This window comes from Bufo gargarizans, chromosome 2 (genome assembly GCF_014858855.1).
Source record: "Bufo gargarizans isolate SCDJY-AF-19 chromosome 2, ASM1485885v1, whole genome shotgun sequence".
In the NCBI taxonomy this organism is placed as follows: domain Eukaryota; kingdom Metazoa; phylum Chordata; class Amphibia; order Anura; family Bufonidae; genus Bufo; species Bufo gargarizans.
Genome location: NC_058081.1, coordinates 461,153,331 through 461,169,773, shown reverse-complemented (window position 1 = coordinate 461,169,773; position 16,443 = coordinate 461,153,331). Strand labels below are relative to the sequence as shown.

Here is a 16,443-nt window from a genome sequence, read left to right as displayed (position 1 = left end):
CTGTCTATTTGCAGAACGGACGGATCGCGGTCCCCATTTAAAGGGATTGGGTCCGAGAGCCGCATGCGGCTGCCCCATGGTCGGTGCCCGTGACTTGCGGACTGCAAATTGCGGTCCGCAGCACGGGAAAGGAGCCCTTACGTTTGTGGGCAAGAGGCCTAAGGCCTTAGTCAGGAAGCAGGACCAGCTCACTCCTGGCCCTCGGAACAGGGTGATTAACCCTGTCCCTACCAGGCCATGCTGGGTGTACATACATTGAATAATATTACAAACCATTCGCAGATACCCCCAGTACTGGGTTACTGAACAAGCAGAATGTGACCCTGCCACAATGTGCTGATTTGGGACACGTCGCTGCTGAAGCCATGCTTTGGCTACAGCAGCACACGTGACTCCATCTGTTTACAGGACAGGGACAGAGCACCACTGATTGTGGGCCAGTGAGCGGAATAAAAGGGCGGGGAGCAGGTAACTATCGCTTTTTTCAACAAGTACATGTTGCTAGTGAAAGTTAAAAATATCCAAAAAGTTGGACAACCCAAAGCAGTAACTTGGGCCCTCATACAGACAATACTTACCTGTCCCAGATCCGTCGACGCCCGTTGCGCAGATCACATCTGGCGACAGGGGGTGCAGCCATTAGCAGGCCACGAGGGTAACCCACTAGCCTTGCGTCACGTGTGGCATCACCCGGGCAAGGGGAGTGGGTCACTTTCGTGGTCTGCTATTGGCTTCACCTCCGTCGTCGGATGTTGTGATCTGCACAACGGCTGTGGAGGGCTCTGGGAGGACACAGGCATTGAGGACCAGGTAAGTATTGTCTGTATGAGGGGCCAGGGAATTGTGGAGGGGTTTATAGCTCTGGGCAGATACTGCTTGTCCTCTTTTTTGAATGCACGCCAGGATTTGGCTTCATAAACTGCATAAACCAGTGAACGTGTGGCGGCAGTGCAGCATGCTTGAAGTTATCTGTGGCTCATTGGCATGCAAGTTGCCATCGAGCATGATGCAACCAATCAGAGTTCAGCTTTCATTTCCAGAACTTCACTGGGAAAATAAAAGGTGACGTCTGATTGGTTGTCATAGGTAAAGCTCTGACAGTCCTAACCGCAGGGCTCTTGTAGAAGCTGGCTGCTCACAGCTGCGCATGCACCATTCACCCATATCATCCAATGGAGCACCTGTAGGATGTGTGTGTCCCGCACATTCAGTGCTATCTCCCTGATGCCCAGCTTACAGCGGATATGTCGGCTCTGTGTACCAGGGGGCACCTGGACATCAATGAACACCTCCCTCCATGGTCTGGTACCAGCAACCCCAGGGAGTCTTGCATGGCACCACCCCGCTCCTCTCATCGAAATGCACAGACATCACATGCAGAGCAGCGCCCTGACAGGAGAAATTACTTGGACACACGATGGCGCAATGCGCATGCGCAGTCATACGACTTGAAACCGCGCAACAACAACAAAAAATGGCTTTTAACGATGTCCATCAAGATTTCAACCAATAGAAGCCCGTTTTACAGACTACCTAAACAACAAGCTCCAGCGGTCTGATTGCACTTCCTGTTTCTCCTTTCAGAGATTGTGATTGGACGTCTACTGTGCCTTCTTGATTGGCTGTGGCGCCTGTTGCTAGTCGGGAGGACGTCTGTTATTGGTGGACGGCTCTTTGCGCTGTTTTTAAAGAGGAGACGCGAGGCGGCGGCTTGTTTAGTTAGCGACTGATTGTGGCGGGTCACCGGTAGCGGAGTCTACGAAGATGTCTTTCCCTAAGGCTCCCCTCAAGCGGTTCAACGAGCATGTTGGTACGTAAGAGGGCGGGGACGGCTTTGTGTGCGCTGTGAGGGTCCCTTGTCAGTGCTGGCACTGGGTGTCTGTGCCCTGTTACTTCACTGAAAGGGGCTACACCCTGCTGGGCATGACTAGGTAGTACTGTATGTCTCTATGGGCACATCTGTGTATCTGGACTTGTCCAAGGTCTATGACAACCGGGCACCTGGCAGACACAGGACAGATCAGTTCGGACTTGTTCACACGTGATGGTTTTTTGTGTGTGCGGTTGACAGCACCTGATCTGTGATCTTCTGCTGAGGAGATGTATGAATGCCACCGGGACAGCTGGTGGCCCAGAGATAGCTGGTTTTAGACTGTGGAGGACTACATGCCTAGGTTTTCCTACAGGGATTGTCTGAGCTATTAAAAACTAAAACTCTCCCTGGAATTGTGACAAACTAAGATTCCTTCCCCCCCCCCCCCTCCATGGCAGCAATGGCATGTGACCAGTGAGAACTGATATGGCACACCCCTCACAGTCCCCAGTTAGATTTCAGTCTGTGGTTCTCTTGACGTGCAGGGCATGGCTGCTCAGGAAAGCACTGAGTGGGCACTCAATTTTAAAGGGGTTGTCTCACTTCAGTAAGGCTACTTTCACACTAGCATTCATGGGTCCGTTCGTGAGCTCCGTTTGAAGGAGCTCACGAGCGGACCCAAACGCCTCCGTCCAGCCCTGATGCAGTCTGAATGGAGCGGATCCGCTCAGACTGCATCAGTCTGGCGGCGTTCAGCCTCCGCTCCGCTCGCCTCCGCACGGACAGGCGGACAGCTGAACGCTGCTTGCAGCGTTCAGCTGTCCGCCTGGCCGTGCGGAGGCGAGCGGATCCGTTCAGACTTACAATGTAAGTCAATGGGAACGGATCCGCTTGAAGATGACACCATATGGCTCAATCTTCAAGCGGATCCGTCCCCCATTGACTTTACATTGAAAGTCTGAACGGATCCGCTCAGGCTACTTGCGCACTTAGAAATTTTTCTAAGTTATTAATGCAGACGGATCCGTACTGAACGGAGCCTCCGTCTGCATTAATATGATCGGATCCGTTCAGAACGGATCCGATCAAGCGCAAGTGTGAAAGTAGCCTAAGTGGTATTATTAATCATGTAGAGAAAGTTATTACAAGCCACTTACTAATGTATTGTTGTCCGTATTGCTTCCTTTGCTGGCTGGATTCATTTTTCTATCACATTATACACTGCTACGCGCGTTGCTCCTGCACCTAGAGGCTCCCGTCTCCCACCTCAAGTAACACCTTCCAAGGGTTTATTGACAGGGCCAGGCGTTGTTCGCATCCTTCTGCCTGCCCTGTGCCCTGGGGAAATCTCGTGCCGTTCAGTATTCTGCGCAGGCACAGTGAGGGAAGGACGCTCGCAGGCTGCAGGATAATCACTAGAATAGCAGAGTTAGGTGCAGCTGACATTAGCACGTCGCTAATGTCAGCCGCACGTATGCAGTGTACATGGGGCTGTATGCCGTGGCACGTATGCAGCGTACATGGGGCTGTATGCCGTGGCCACGTATGCAGCGTACATGGGGCTGTATGCCGTGGCCACGTATGCAGCGTACATGGGGCTGTATGCCGTGGCCACGTATGCAGCGTACATGGGGCTGTATGCCGTGGCCACGTATGCAGCGTACATGGGGCTGTATGCCGTGGCCACGTATGCAGCGTACATGGGGCTGTATGCCGTGGCCACGTATGCAGCGTACATGGGGCTGTATGCCGTGGCCACGTATGCAGCGTACATGGGGCTGTATGCCGTGGCCACGTATGCAGCGTACATGGGGCTGTATGCCGTGGCCACGTATGCAGCGTACATGGGGCTGTATGCCGTGGCCACGTATGCAGCGTACATGGGGCTGTATGCCGTGGCCACGTATGCAGCGTACATGGGGCTGTATGCCGTGGCCACGTATGCAGCGTACATGGGGCTGTATGCCGTGGCCACGTATGCAGCGTACATGGGGCTGTATGCCGTGGCCACGTATGCAGCGTACATGGGGCTGTATGCCGTGGGCACGTATGCAGCGTACATGGGGCTGTATGCCGTGGGCACGTATGCAGCGTACATGGGGCTGTATGCCGTGGGCACGTATGCAGCGTACATGGGGCTGTATGCCGTGGCCACGTATGCAGCGTACATGGGGCTGTATGCCGTGGCCACGTATGCAGCGTACATGGGGCTGTATGCCGTGGCCACGTATGCAGCGTACATGGGGCTGTATGCCGTGGCCACGTATGCAGCGTACATGGGGCTGTATGCCGTGGGCACGTATGCAGCGTACATGGGGCTGTATGCCGTGGGCACGTATGCAGCGTACATGGGGCTGTATGCCGTGGGCACGTATGCAGCGTACATGGGGCTGTATGCCGTGGGCACGTATGCAGCGTACATGGGGCTGTATGCCGTGGCCACGTATGCAGCGTACATGGGGCTGTATGCCGTGGCCACGTATGCAGCGTACATGGGGCTGTATGCCGTGGCCACGTATGCAGCGTACATGGGGCTGTATGCCGTGGCCACGTATGCAGCGTACATGGGGCTGTATGCCGTGGCCACGTATGCAGCGTACATGGGGCTGTATGCCGTGGCCACGTATGCAGCGTACATGGGGCTGTATGCCGTGGCCACGTCAGTGCTCCAGACAAAAAAAATGCCTAGTTGCCGTTGGCTCCTGAACTGAAAAATTTAGGAGCCAAATCAAATTTTTAGTCGCCAAATCGAAACCGAATCAAAATTTTGGTATCGTGACAACGCTACTCCGATCAGATCGGCATAGGGTTGTTTTGATACCAAAATTTTGATTCGCTTTCGTCACCATAAAAAAGTATTGCGATACTCAATACCGCACAAAAAAAAAACACACCCCAAAAAAAGCTGCGTGCATTTTGCATTTTATGAAACATCGGCCCATAATAGAACAGTCCTATCCTATTTTTTGGGGTGACAAGGTGACTAAAAAATGGCGAATGCTCACCGCATAGGAGATATATATTTTTTTTTATATAATTTAATATGTTTATTTATTGTTTATATATTTTAGATGTAAAATTGGGAAAGAGGGGATTTAAACTTAATATTTTAGGGTACTTTCACACTAGCGTTTTTCTTTTCCGGCGTAGGCCTCTTTCACACTTGCGTTGTCCGGATCCGGCGTGTACTCCACTTGCCGGAATTACACGCCGGATCCGGAAAAACGCAGTTGAACTGAAAGCATTTGAAGATGGATCCGTCTTCAAAATGCTTTCAGTGTTACTATGGCAGCCAGGACGCTATTAAAGTCCTGGTTGCCATAGTAGTAGTGGGGAGCGGGGGAGCGGTATACTTACAGTCCGTGCGGCTCCCGGGGCGCTCCACGTCATCCATGCGCTTGGGGCGCCCTGACACTGTACAGGGAGTCCAAGAAAGAATTGAATGAGTCACTAACTACGTCGGATCTTTAGATTCTTTTCACCTGTGACTCATTCGATTCTTTCTCAAACTCCCTGTACAGTGTGTGACTCAGAGCTGCTAGTGCTTGCCTTGCCTCAGCTCTGATTGGTTGGTGGGCGGGGCTGGCAGAAGCAGCCTCCACTCTAGGATCAGATTACACTCCTCCCGAGCCCCTCCCCTCCCTGCTGCCAGCGGCTCTGCTATTGTGTGCTGTGACTGAGCTGACTCAGACTAAGGGCTCATTCAGACGGCCGTATGCTATCCGCAAAAATGCGGATCCGTTTTTTTGCGGATTAGATGCTGACCTATTCACTTCTATGGGGCCCTTTTCTATTTCAAGGTTCCGCAAAATAAATGAAACATGTCCTATACTTGTCCGTGAAAATCAGGACATGGCCCTATTGAAGTCTATGGGTCAGCAAAAAAACGGATAGCATTCAGTATTTTTGCGGACACCATACGGCCGTCTGAATGAGCCCTAAGGCTACTTTCACACTAGCGTTCGAGCAAATCCGTTCTGAACGGATCCGCTCATATTAATGCAGACGGTGGCTCCGTTCAGAACGGATCCGTCTGCATTATAACTTAGAAAAATTAGTGTGAAAGTAGCCTGAGCGGATCCGGTCAGACTTTACATTGAAAGTCAATGGGGGACGGATCCGCTTGAAGATTGAGCCATATGGTGTCATCTTCAAGCGGATCCGTCCCCATTGACTTCCATTATAAGTCGGAACGGATCCGCTCGCCTCCGCACGGCCAGGCGGACACCCGAACGCTGCTTGCAGCGTTCAGGTGTCCGCTCACTGAGCGGAGGCTGAGCGCTGGCAGGCGGATACATTCTCAGTGGATCCGCCTCCACTGAGAATGCATTAGGGCCAGACTGCTGCGTTCAGGGCCGCTTGTGAGCCCCTTCAAACGGAGCCCACGAGCGGACACCTGAACGCAGGTGTGAAAGGAGCCTGAGAAGAACATCGGCAGCGGCGGGGCAGAGAACTATCAGCTCCTGTGCCTGCCGCTGTTCAACTGCAGAGCTGCCGCGGAGGGTCTAGTCGCAAATGGTGACAAGACTAAAGTCTTGTCGCCATTTGTAAATTCTAAGTCTCATTGGCGACCATTTTGGTCGCCATCTGGAGCCCTGCATGTGCTGTATACCGTGGTACGTGTGCAGTGTCCGTGTGCTGTATACCTTGCCGGGATCGACCGATTATCGGATTTGCCGATAATATCGGCCGATATTCAGGATTTTGAACGCTATCGGCATTTATTTTGCCGATATTCCGGTAGCGTATGGGGAACACAGATCGCGCTGCTGACAGCGCTCTCCGTGTTCCCTCAGCAGCAGCACAGGGCAGAAGGAGCAGTGTCTCCTCCCCCTGTGCTGCTGCTGCCAATGAGAGGGCAGGGGACAAGAGGAGGGTAGGAGCTATGGCCACTGCGCCACCAATGAAGCTTAATCTCACATTTATTCATATACAGGAGGCGGGAGCTGCAGGATCACATAGCCGGCTCCTGACCTGTGAGCTGTAGCTGCGATCTGCGGTAGTTAGGGCTGCAACGATCCCCCCTCTCCATAACGTGCCGTCCACAGATCCCCCTCTCCATAACTGCGCCGTCCACAGATCCCCTCTCCATAACTGCGCGTCCACAGATCCCCCTCTCCATAACTGCGCCGTCCACAGATCCCCCTCTCCATAACTGCGCCGTCCACAGATCCCCCTCTCCATAACTGCGCCGTCCACAGATCCCCCTCTCCATAACTGCGCCGTCCACAGATCCCCCTCTCCATAACTGCGCCGTCCACAGATCCCCCTCTCCATAACTGCGCCGTCCACAGATCCCCCTCTCCATAACTGCGCCGTCCACAGATCCCCCTCTCCATAACTGCGCCGTCCACAGATCCCCCTCTCCATAACTGCGCCGTCCACAGATCCCCCTCTCCATAACTGCGCCGTCCACAGATCCCCCTCTCCATAACTGCGCCGTCCACAGATCCCCCTCTCCATAACTGCGCCGTCCACAGATACCCCTCTCCATAACTGCGCCGTCCACAGATCCCCCTCTCCATAACTGCGCCGTCCACAATTTGTTTTAATATGGCCTTTTGAACATAATTTTTCAAGTAAGATCATATAAACCTCTCTGTTTTGTAATTTTGTAATCGGCAACTAATCGATTATTAAAATAATCGTAGCTGCAGCCCTAGCGGTAGTTAACTCCTCAGGTGCCGCGAATCGCAGCTACAGCTCACAGGTCAGGAGCCGGCTGTGTCATCCTGCAGCTGCCGCCTCCTGTCTATGAATAAATTAGAGATTAAGCTTCATTGGTGCAGTGCGCCGCCCCCCCCCCCCCCAACCACAGTATTAGACATTGGTGGCGCAGTGCGCCCCCCTCCCCCCCAGTATTAACCAGTGGTGGCGCAGTGCGCCCCCCCACCTGTTGTGCCTTTTCATAGGTAAATGCATTGATATCCAATTTATTTTAGTTAAGATGAATGTTCATCACCTTTAAGAGCCATGCTCGACTATAGTTGACAATTTTGTATGTCTTGAGTAGGCCAAATTAAGGTCGTACAAAGGTTTCTGCTTTTTAGTGTTATTCTTATGAATGTACCAGTCTGAGAAGAATACTCATTGTCTACTCTTAAATTTACGACAGGAGGTAAAGATGAGCTCTATGCAGCTGGTGCTAATTACCTATACAATTAGGCATTTATCAATGAAGCAAATATATAATATGTATGTATTCATTTAATGAGCCTTAGTTCTTAGCATAAGACAATCAGTAGAACATATAATATATATTATACTGTTATATGTGATGAAGACAACATGTATCCAGTATATTATATATATATTTCTCATTAGGAGAATATTTGTCTCTAAAAGAGTGTCTGTGAAGATGTGTTTTGTAACAATTATTCACCTCTTTGGTGTAACAGGAGATACTGGTATCTCTGAGAAAACAAGGAGGTTCAAGTTATTTACGATGCACAAATAAACAATGTGAGAAACATTCAGAGAGACGCCTAGAGGTCTGTCTCCAATTGCTACAAGTGTCAAATCTAATCCCTATAGCCTTGAATTAAAGCTTTTAAGGTCAAAATGTATATTATACCTTTATTCAGACTTACAGAAGTTAACCCTTTATACTATGATGCAAATAGCTTACACAGCAGTGCCACCTAGGTATGAGTAGGTGACATTACAACAGTAGCAAAAGTGCATTCTGGGTAAGGTTATGATGTCATTTCTTATCAATGGTCACACCCATCCGACAATGATTGGAAAGCTCCAAATTAGGAAGGTGTCTAACTGATAAGTTTGTGATCATAAACCATACACAGGGGGGACAGAGAAGAAGACACACACAAGAAAGAGGAGAGAGAAGTTGAGCTCTCTAGAGGGGTCTATCAGGATGAAAGCCATGGTTAGATGCGCTATGATGGACCACCCAGCTTTCCTAGGAGCAGAAGTGAGATTTCTACTAGGACTTGGTAAGAGACACAGAAAATTATATTTCATCTTATTAAGACTAATTTGATAGTGTGGGTGAAATTATACCATCTAGATTGGCGAATAAATACATTAATTGATTATCTCCATATTGAGATGTAGTTTTAGGATATTGTGAGACTTCATTCTACCTGCAGAAGAATCAAGACTCATAATCTAGCAAAGCATTAAATAATTGCTTAGATGTGTATATATATTGATAGAACATTCTTCGCCAAGCTAAGTGATGGATTCCCACAGGAAAGACTTATTTCAAGTCCTTCCCATTTAAGATATGGTCTAGCAAAGATCCTATATCCCTGTCATTTGTCTTAATAGTCTTACCAAAGTCATATGTGTGAAAATAGTCCAGGATGGGGCGGAAGGATACAGTTATCTCTTCTAGTTATATCCTTGAATGGATTTGCCCATGCCTGAAGTCATGTGACGTGTAGTTGGTTAGAGGGGGGTGGAATGTATTTAGCATTCCATATTGATGTCTAGGATTAGACAGGCCCGTCCTGATATCATGAGGCTTTCTCTGAACAGAGGTAATATATAAATGATGTTCCTATTTGATATCCTAACCTATGCAGTGTCCGTGTGCTGTATATTGTGCCACGTATGCAGTGTCCGTGTGCTGTATACCGTGCCACGTATGCAGTGTCCGTGTGCTCCAGACAAAAAAAATACCTAGTAGCCATTGGCTCCTGAACTGAAAAATTTAGGAGCCAAATCGAAACCGAATCAAAATTTTGGTATCGTGACAACGCTATGCCGATCAGATCAGCATAGGGTTGTTTTGATACCAAAATTTTGATTCGCTTTCGTCACCATAAAAAAGTATTGCGATACTCAATACCGCACAAAAAACAAAACTAAAAACAAACACCAAACAAAGCCGCGTGCATTTCGCATTTTATGAAACATTCGGCCCATAATAGAACAGTCCTATCATATTAAATCCACCCGGCCAAACTGAAAGGAAGTGCACACTAAGTGAGCACTTCCTGTCAGTCCGGCCGAGTACAGGAAACAAAAGCTCCTGTACCGCAGAACGAACAGAGCTCGGCCACGCTACACTAACAGCAGTAGCACAGAGCAGACACAGCAGGCTGCGCAGCACTGAGCCGGAGATTCTTTAGAGCGGCAAGCGTTTAGGAGGCACAGCATGAGGGGCGCCGCCGGCCGCCCGAACGTATATAACCAACCATATTTTCTGCCGATATGTACCAATATCGGCCGAAATGGATTAGGCCCATTTTCGGCCGCCGGAATTTCGGTGCACCCCTAATTTAAAGTTAATATTTTAGGGTACTTTCACACTAGTGTTTTTCTTTTCCGGCATGGAGTTCCGTCCTAGGGGCTCTATACCAGAAAAGAACTGATCAGGCATATCCCCATGCATTCTGAATGGAGATTAATCCGTTCAGGATGCATCAGGATGTCTTCAGTTCAGTCATTTTGACTGTTCAGGCAAAATATAAAACCGCAGCATGCTACGGTTTTATCTACGGCGAAAAAAAATGGAAGATTTGCCTGAATGCCGGATCCAGCATTTTTTCCCATAGGAATGTATTAGTGCCGGATCTGGCATTCAAAATACCGGAATGCACCTGCACTACATCCGGACCCATTCACTTCTATAGGGCTGTGCACATGAGGGGTGTTTTTCACGCAACGCAGGCCCCATAGAAGCTAATGGGGCTGCGTGATGTTGTGCTTTTTCATAAGTTTAAACAGTTATACTTATTTTAGTTATAATGGGTATCCATTGCCTTTAAGAGCAATGTTGATTTATATTCACTGTTTTGTATGAAGTTTCATGTAGGCCAAAGTAAGTCCATGAGAAGATTACTGTACTGTTCAAAACTAGTGTTATTGTAACAATATATTATACATTTAGAAAGTTAGAAGATACGCCACACCTGCAGATTCTGAGGTTTTATTGTTTTTCCTATCTGAACATGAATTCCAAAGTGTGAGAATGGTCTAGATGTTCCTCAAAGTATATATTCATGTATCAGTTTGTCCCTTAGCCCTGAGACAAGGCCCCAGATGTCAGAGGTGTGAAGTAGTGAAAATATTAGGCATGTATGAGTTAACCCTTAATGGTATGATGCTTATTGCTTATACAACAGTGCCATCTAGATATAAGCGGTTAATACTACATCAGTAGCAAAATTGCATTCTGGGTAGTATTATGACGTCATGCTCCTTATCAATGCACACACCCCTCCAACAATGATTGGAAAGTTCCAAACTCGGAGGGCGTGTTCATCTGATAAGTTTTGGGTTAAGAAACCAGTTACCAAAAGAAAAGAGGGAGAAAAAAAAAAAGAAACAAACATTTGGATTATAGATCTCTGGAGAATCATTTGGATTATTGGGAAAAACTCTTGAGAGCTGGCTGCCCCAAGACTCTGCACATCACTTGACCCTTGGGTAATGTATATTTTGTTTTATGTAGTATTGATCTAAATTAATTGGCTTGATACTTAGCCAGATACCCGCTCATTTGCGGACGTGTTACGTTAGTTGCTACATCCGTATTTTCTCTGATTTCAGTTACGATGCATATAACTGAAACAAGGGGATAATATTGGAGAAACTCTTTGTTGGGAATCTTTGAATTCCCTAGTTTGATATCAAGCCAATAATTTATACATTTTGTTGCAATACTACCATTATCTGAAAGATTGGTTATCATTTTTGGGCGGAGCAAGGGCTCGTATCTGTCATCTTCTTGATTGAGTTTTCCGCATAATCCATTGATTGTATATTTCTCACAAAATTTAAAGCTGTATTGCATAATAACATAATAATCCTCTAGGCTGTAGTATATTTTATAAAGGACATTGTTCTGGCTGCCTAGCTAACGATGTGCTGTGTTTATAGGCTGTGCTCCAGCTCCAGGATCTTACGATGTGAAGCTTTCAGATAGTCTTAAAGGACCAGTTTCATTTGAAAAATCTCAAACGCTTTAGAGCAAAAAAAGGTATGTATCTCACATGGCAGGTTTTCACTGATATTCCACAGGTGCTCAGGGTTCCACTGATCTTTAAAGGCCAACTCTCTCATGTTTTGTTTTTATTTGCTAGTTTATTAGAGTTAGGCATGTATACCTGAGTTAGTCTGTCAGTGTTTGCCAAAAGTTCTGTAATTACTTTATAATACCAGCTTTCATTATTGTCCTCTGTCCCTTTCCACTGCTCCCTTAAAAGGCCATTGCTATGGCTCATCTGTCTCTGGCTAGGAAGGCAGAGGGGCGGTCCTTCACACTGCATGCCTGCATTGGGCTTCAGAGTGAGGAGGTGTGTCTCTCAGTAGTCCAATCTGACTACTGAGTCCCCATTGACTTCCATTATAAGTCGGAACGGATCCGCACGGCCAGGCGGACACCCGAACGCTGCTTGCAGCGTTCAGGTGTCCGCTCACTGAGCGGAGGCTGAGCGCTGGCAGGCGGATACATTCTCAGTGGATCCGCCTCCACTGAGAATGCATTAGGGCCAGACTGCTGCGTTCAGGGCCGCTTGTGAGCCCCTTCAAACGGAGCCCACGAGCGGACACCTGAACGCAGGTGTGAAAGGAGCCTGAGAAGAACATCGGCAGCGGCGGGGCAGAGAACTATCAGCTCCTGTGCCTGCCGCTGTTCAACTGCAGAGCTGCCGCGGAGGGTCTAGTCGCAAATGGCGACAAGACTAAAGTCTTGTCGCCATTTGTAAATTCTAAGTCTCATTGGCGACCATTTTGGTCGCCATCTGGAGCCCTGCATGTGCTGTATACCGTGGTACGTGTGCAGTGTCCGTGTGCTGTATACCGTGCCGGGATCGACCGATTATCGGATTTGCCGATAATATCGGCCGATATTCAGGATTTTGAACGCTATCGGCATTTATTTTGCCGATATTCCGGTAGCGTATGGGGAACACAGATCGCGCTGCTGACAGCGCTCTCCGTGTTCCCTCAGCAGCAGCACAGGGCAGAAGGAGCAGTGTCTCCTCCCCCTGTGCTGCTGCTGCCAATGAGAGGGCAGGGGACAAGAGGAGGGTAGGAGCTATGGCCACTGCGCCACCAATGAAGCTTAATCTCACATTTATTCATATACAGGAGGCGGGAGCTGCAGGATCACATAGCCGGCTCCTGACCTGTGAGCTGTAGCTGCGATCTGCGGTAGTTAGGGCTGCAACGATCCCCCTCTCCATAACTGTGCCGTCCACAGATCCCCCTCTCCATAACTGCGCCGTCCACAGATCCCCCTCTCCATAACTGCGCCGTCCACAGATCCCCCTCTCCATAACTGCGCCGTCCACAGATCCCCCTCTCCATAACTGCGCCGTCCACAGATCCCCCTCTCCATAACTGCGCCGTCCACAGATCCCCCTCTCCATAACTGCGCCGTCCACAGATCCCCCTCTCCATAACTGCGCCGTCCACAGATCCCCCTCTCCATAACTGCGCCGTCCACAGATCCCCCTCTCCATAACTGCGCCGTCCACAGATCCCCCTCTCCATAACTGCGCCGTCCACAGATCCCCCTCTCCATAACTGCGCCGTCCACAGATCCCCCTCTCCATAACTGCGCCGTCCACAGATCCCCCTCTCCATAACTGCGCCGTCCACAGATCCCCCTCTCCATAACTGCGCCGTCCACAGATCCCCCTCTCCATAACTGCGCCGTCCACAGATCCCCCTCTCCATAACTGCGCCGTCCACAATTTTTCAAGTAAGATCATATAAACCTCTCTGTTTTGTAATTTTGTAATCGGCAACTAATCGATTATTAAAATAATCGTTAGCTGCAGCCCTAGCGGTAGTTAACTCCTCAGGTGCCGCGGATCGCAGCTACAGCTCACAGGTCAGGAGCCGGCTGTGTCATCCTGCAGCTGCCGCCTCCTGTCTATGAATAAATTAGAGATTAAGCTTCATTGGTGCAGTGCGCCCCCCCCCCCCCCCCCCAACCACAGTATTAGACATTGGTGGCGCAGTGCGCCCCCCTCCCCCCCAGTATTAACCAGTGGTGGCGCAGTGCGCCCCCCCACCTGTTGTGCCTTTTCATAGGTAAATGCATTGATATCCAATTTATTTTAGTTAAGATGAATGTTCATCACCTTTAAGAGCCATGCTCGACTATAGTTGACAATTTTGTATGTCTTGAGTAGGCCAAATTAAGGTCGTACAAAGGTTTCTGCTTTTTAGTGTTATTCTTATGAATGTACCAGTCTGAGAAGAATACTCATTGTCTACTCTTAAATTTACGACAGGAGGTAAAGATGAGCTCTATGCAGCTGGTGCTAATTACCTATACAATTAGGCATTTATCAATGAAGCAAATATATAATATGTATGTATTCATTTAATGAGCCTTAGTTCTTAGCATAAGACAATCAGTAGAACATATAATATATATTATACTGTTATATGTGATGAAGACAACATGTATCCAGTATATTATATATATATTTCTCATTAGGAGAATATTTGTCTCTAAAAGAGTGTCTGTGAAGATGTGTTTTGTAACAATTATTCACCTCTTTGGTGTAACAGGAGATACTGGTATCTCTGAGAAAACAAGGAGGTTCAAGTTATTTACGATGCACAAATAAACAATGTGAGAAACATTCAGAGAGACGCCTAGAGGTCTGTCTCCAATTGCTACAAGTGTCAAATCTAATCCCTATAGCCTTGAATTAAAGCTTTTAAGGTCAAAATGTATATTATACCTTTATTCAGACTTACAGAAGTTAACCCTTTATACTATGATGCAAATAGCTTACACAGCAGTGCCACCTAGGTATGAGTAGGTGACATTACAACAGTAGCAAAAGTGCATTCTGGGTAAGGTTATGATGTCATTTCTTATCAATGGTCACACCCATCCGACAATGATTGGAAAGCTCCAAATTAGGAAGGTGTGTCTAACTGATAAGTTTGTGATCATAAACCATACACAGGGGGGACAGAGAAGAAGACACACACAAGAAAGAGGAGAGAGGAGAAGTTGAGCTCTCTAGAGGGGTCTATCAGGATGAAAGCCATGGTTAGATGCGCTATGATGGACCACCCAGCTTTCCTAGGAGCAGAAGTGAGATTTCTACTAGGACTTGGTAAGAGACACAGAAAATTATATTTCATCTTATTAAGACTAATTTGATAGTGTGGGTGAAATTATACCATCTAGATTGGCGAATAAATACATTAATTGATTATCTCCATATTGAGATGTAGTTTTAGGATATTGTGAGACTTCATTCTACCTGCAGAAGAATCAAGACTCATAATCTAGCAAAGCATTAAATAATTGCTTAGATGTGTATATATATTGATAGAACATTCTTCGCCAAGCTAAGTGATGGATTCCCACAGGAAAGACTTATTTCAAGTCCTTCCCATTTAAGATATGGTCTAGCAAAGATCCTATATCCCTGTCATTTGTCTTAATAGTCTTACCAAAGTCATATGTGTGAAAATAGTCCAGGATGGGGCGGAAGGATACAGTTATCTCTTCTAGTTATATCCTTGAATGGATTTGCCCATGCCTGAAGTCATGTGACGTGTAGTTGGTTAGAGGGGGGTGGAATGTATTTAGCATTCCATATTGATGTCTAGGATTAGACAGGCCCGTCCTGATATCATGAGGCTTTCTCTGAACAGAGGTAATATATAAATGATGTTCCTATTTGATATCCTAACCTATGCAGTGTCCGTGTGCTGTATATTGTGCCACGTATGCAGTGTCCGTGTGCTGTATACCGTGCCACGTATGCAGTGTCCGTGTGCTCCAGACAAAAAAAATACCTAGTAGCCATTGGCTCCTGAACTGAAAAATTTAGGAGCCAAATCGAAACCGAATCAAAATTTTGGTATCGTGACAACGCTATGCCGATCAGATCAGCATAGGGTTGTTTTGATACCAAAATTTTGATTCGCTTTCGTCACCATAAAAAAGTATTGCGATACTCAATACCGCACTAAAAACAAACACCAAACAAAGCCGCGTGCATTTCGCATTTTATGAAACATTCGGCCCATAATAGAACAGTCCTATCATATTAAATCCACCCGGCCAAACTGAAAGGAAGTGCACACTAAGTGAGCACTTCCTGTCAGTCCGGCCGAGTACAGGAAACAAAAGCTCCTGTACCGCAGAACGAACAGAGCTCGGCCACGCTACACTAACAGCAGTAGCACAGAGCAGACACAGCAGGCTGCGCAGCACTGAGCCGGAGATTCTTTAGAGCGGCAAGCGTTTAGGAGGCACAGCATGAGGGGCGCCGCCGGCCGCCCGAACGTATATAACCAACCATATTTTCTGCCGATATGTACCAATATCGGCCGAAATGGATTAGGCCCATTTTCGGCCGCCGGAATTTCGGTGCACCCCTAATTTAAAGTTAATATTTTAGGGTACTTTCACACTAGTGTTTTTCTTTTCCGGCATGGAGTTCCGTCCTAGGGGCTCTATACCAGAAAAGAACTGATCAGGCATATCCCCATGCATTCTGAATGGAGATTAATCCGTTCAGGATGCATCAGGATGTCTTCAGTTCAGTCATTTTGACTGTTCAGGCAAAATATAAAACCGCAGCATGCTACGGTTTTATCTACGGCGAAAAAAAATGGAAGATTTGCCTGAATGCCGGATCCAGCATTTTTTCCCATAGGAATGTATTAGTGCC

The 16,443-nt window shown here is 47.7% G+C and overlaps 1 protein-coding gene across 3 annotated transcripts in view; it reads left to right on the top strand.

Moving 5' to 3' along the window:
- Positions 1–1,237: 1,237 nt before the first annotated feature.
- The window catches only part of LOC122928315 (hyaluronan mediated motility receptor-like), a 74,206-nt gene continuing 59,000 nt past the window's right edge, over positions 1,238–16,443 (top strand). For 2 of the 3 annotated variants that reach the window (XM_044281049.1, XM_044281046.1), the window contains exons 1-2: positions 1,238–1,810; positions 11,663–11,762. The gene's annotated coding sequence lies outside the window, so the exon portion shown is untranslated. The remainder of the gene's footprint in view (positions 1,811–11,662; positions 11,763–16,443) is intronic. The other variant, XM_044281045.1, reaches the window with a different exon arrangement.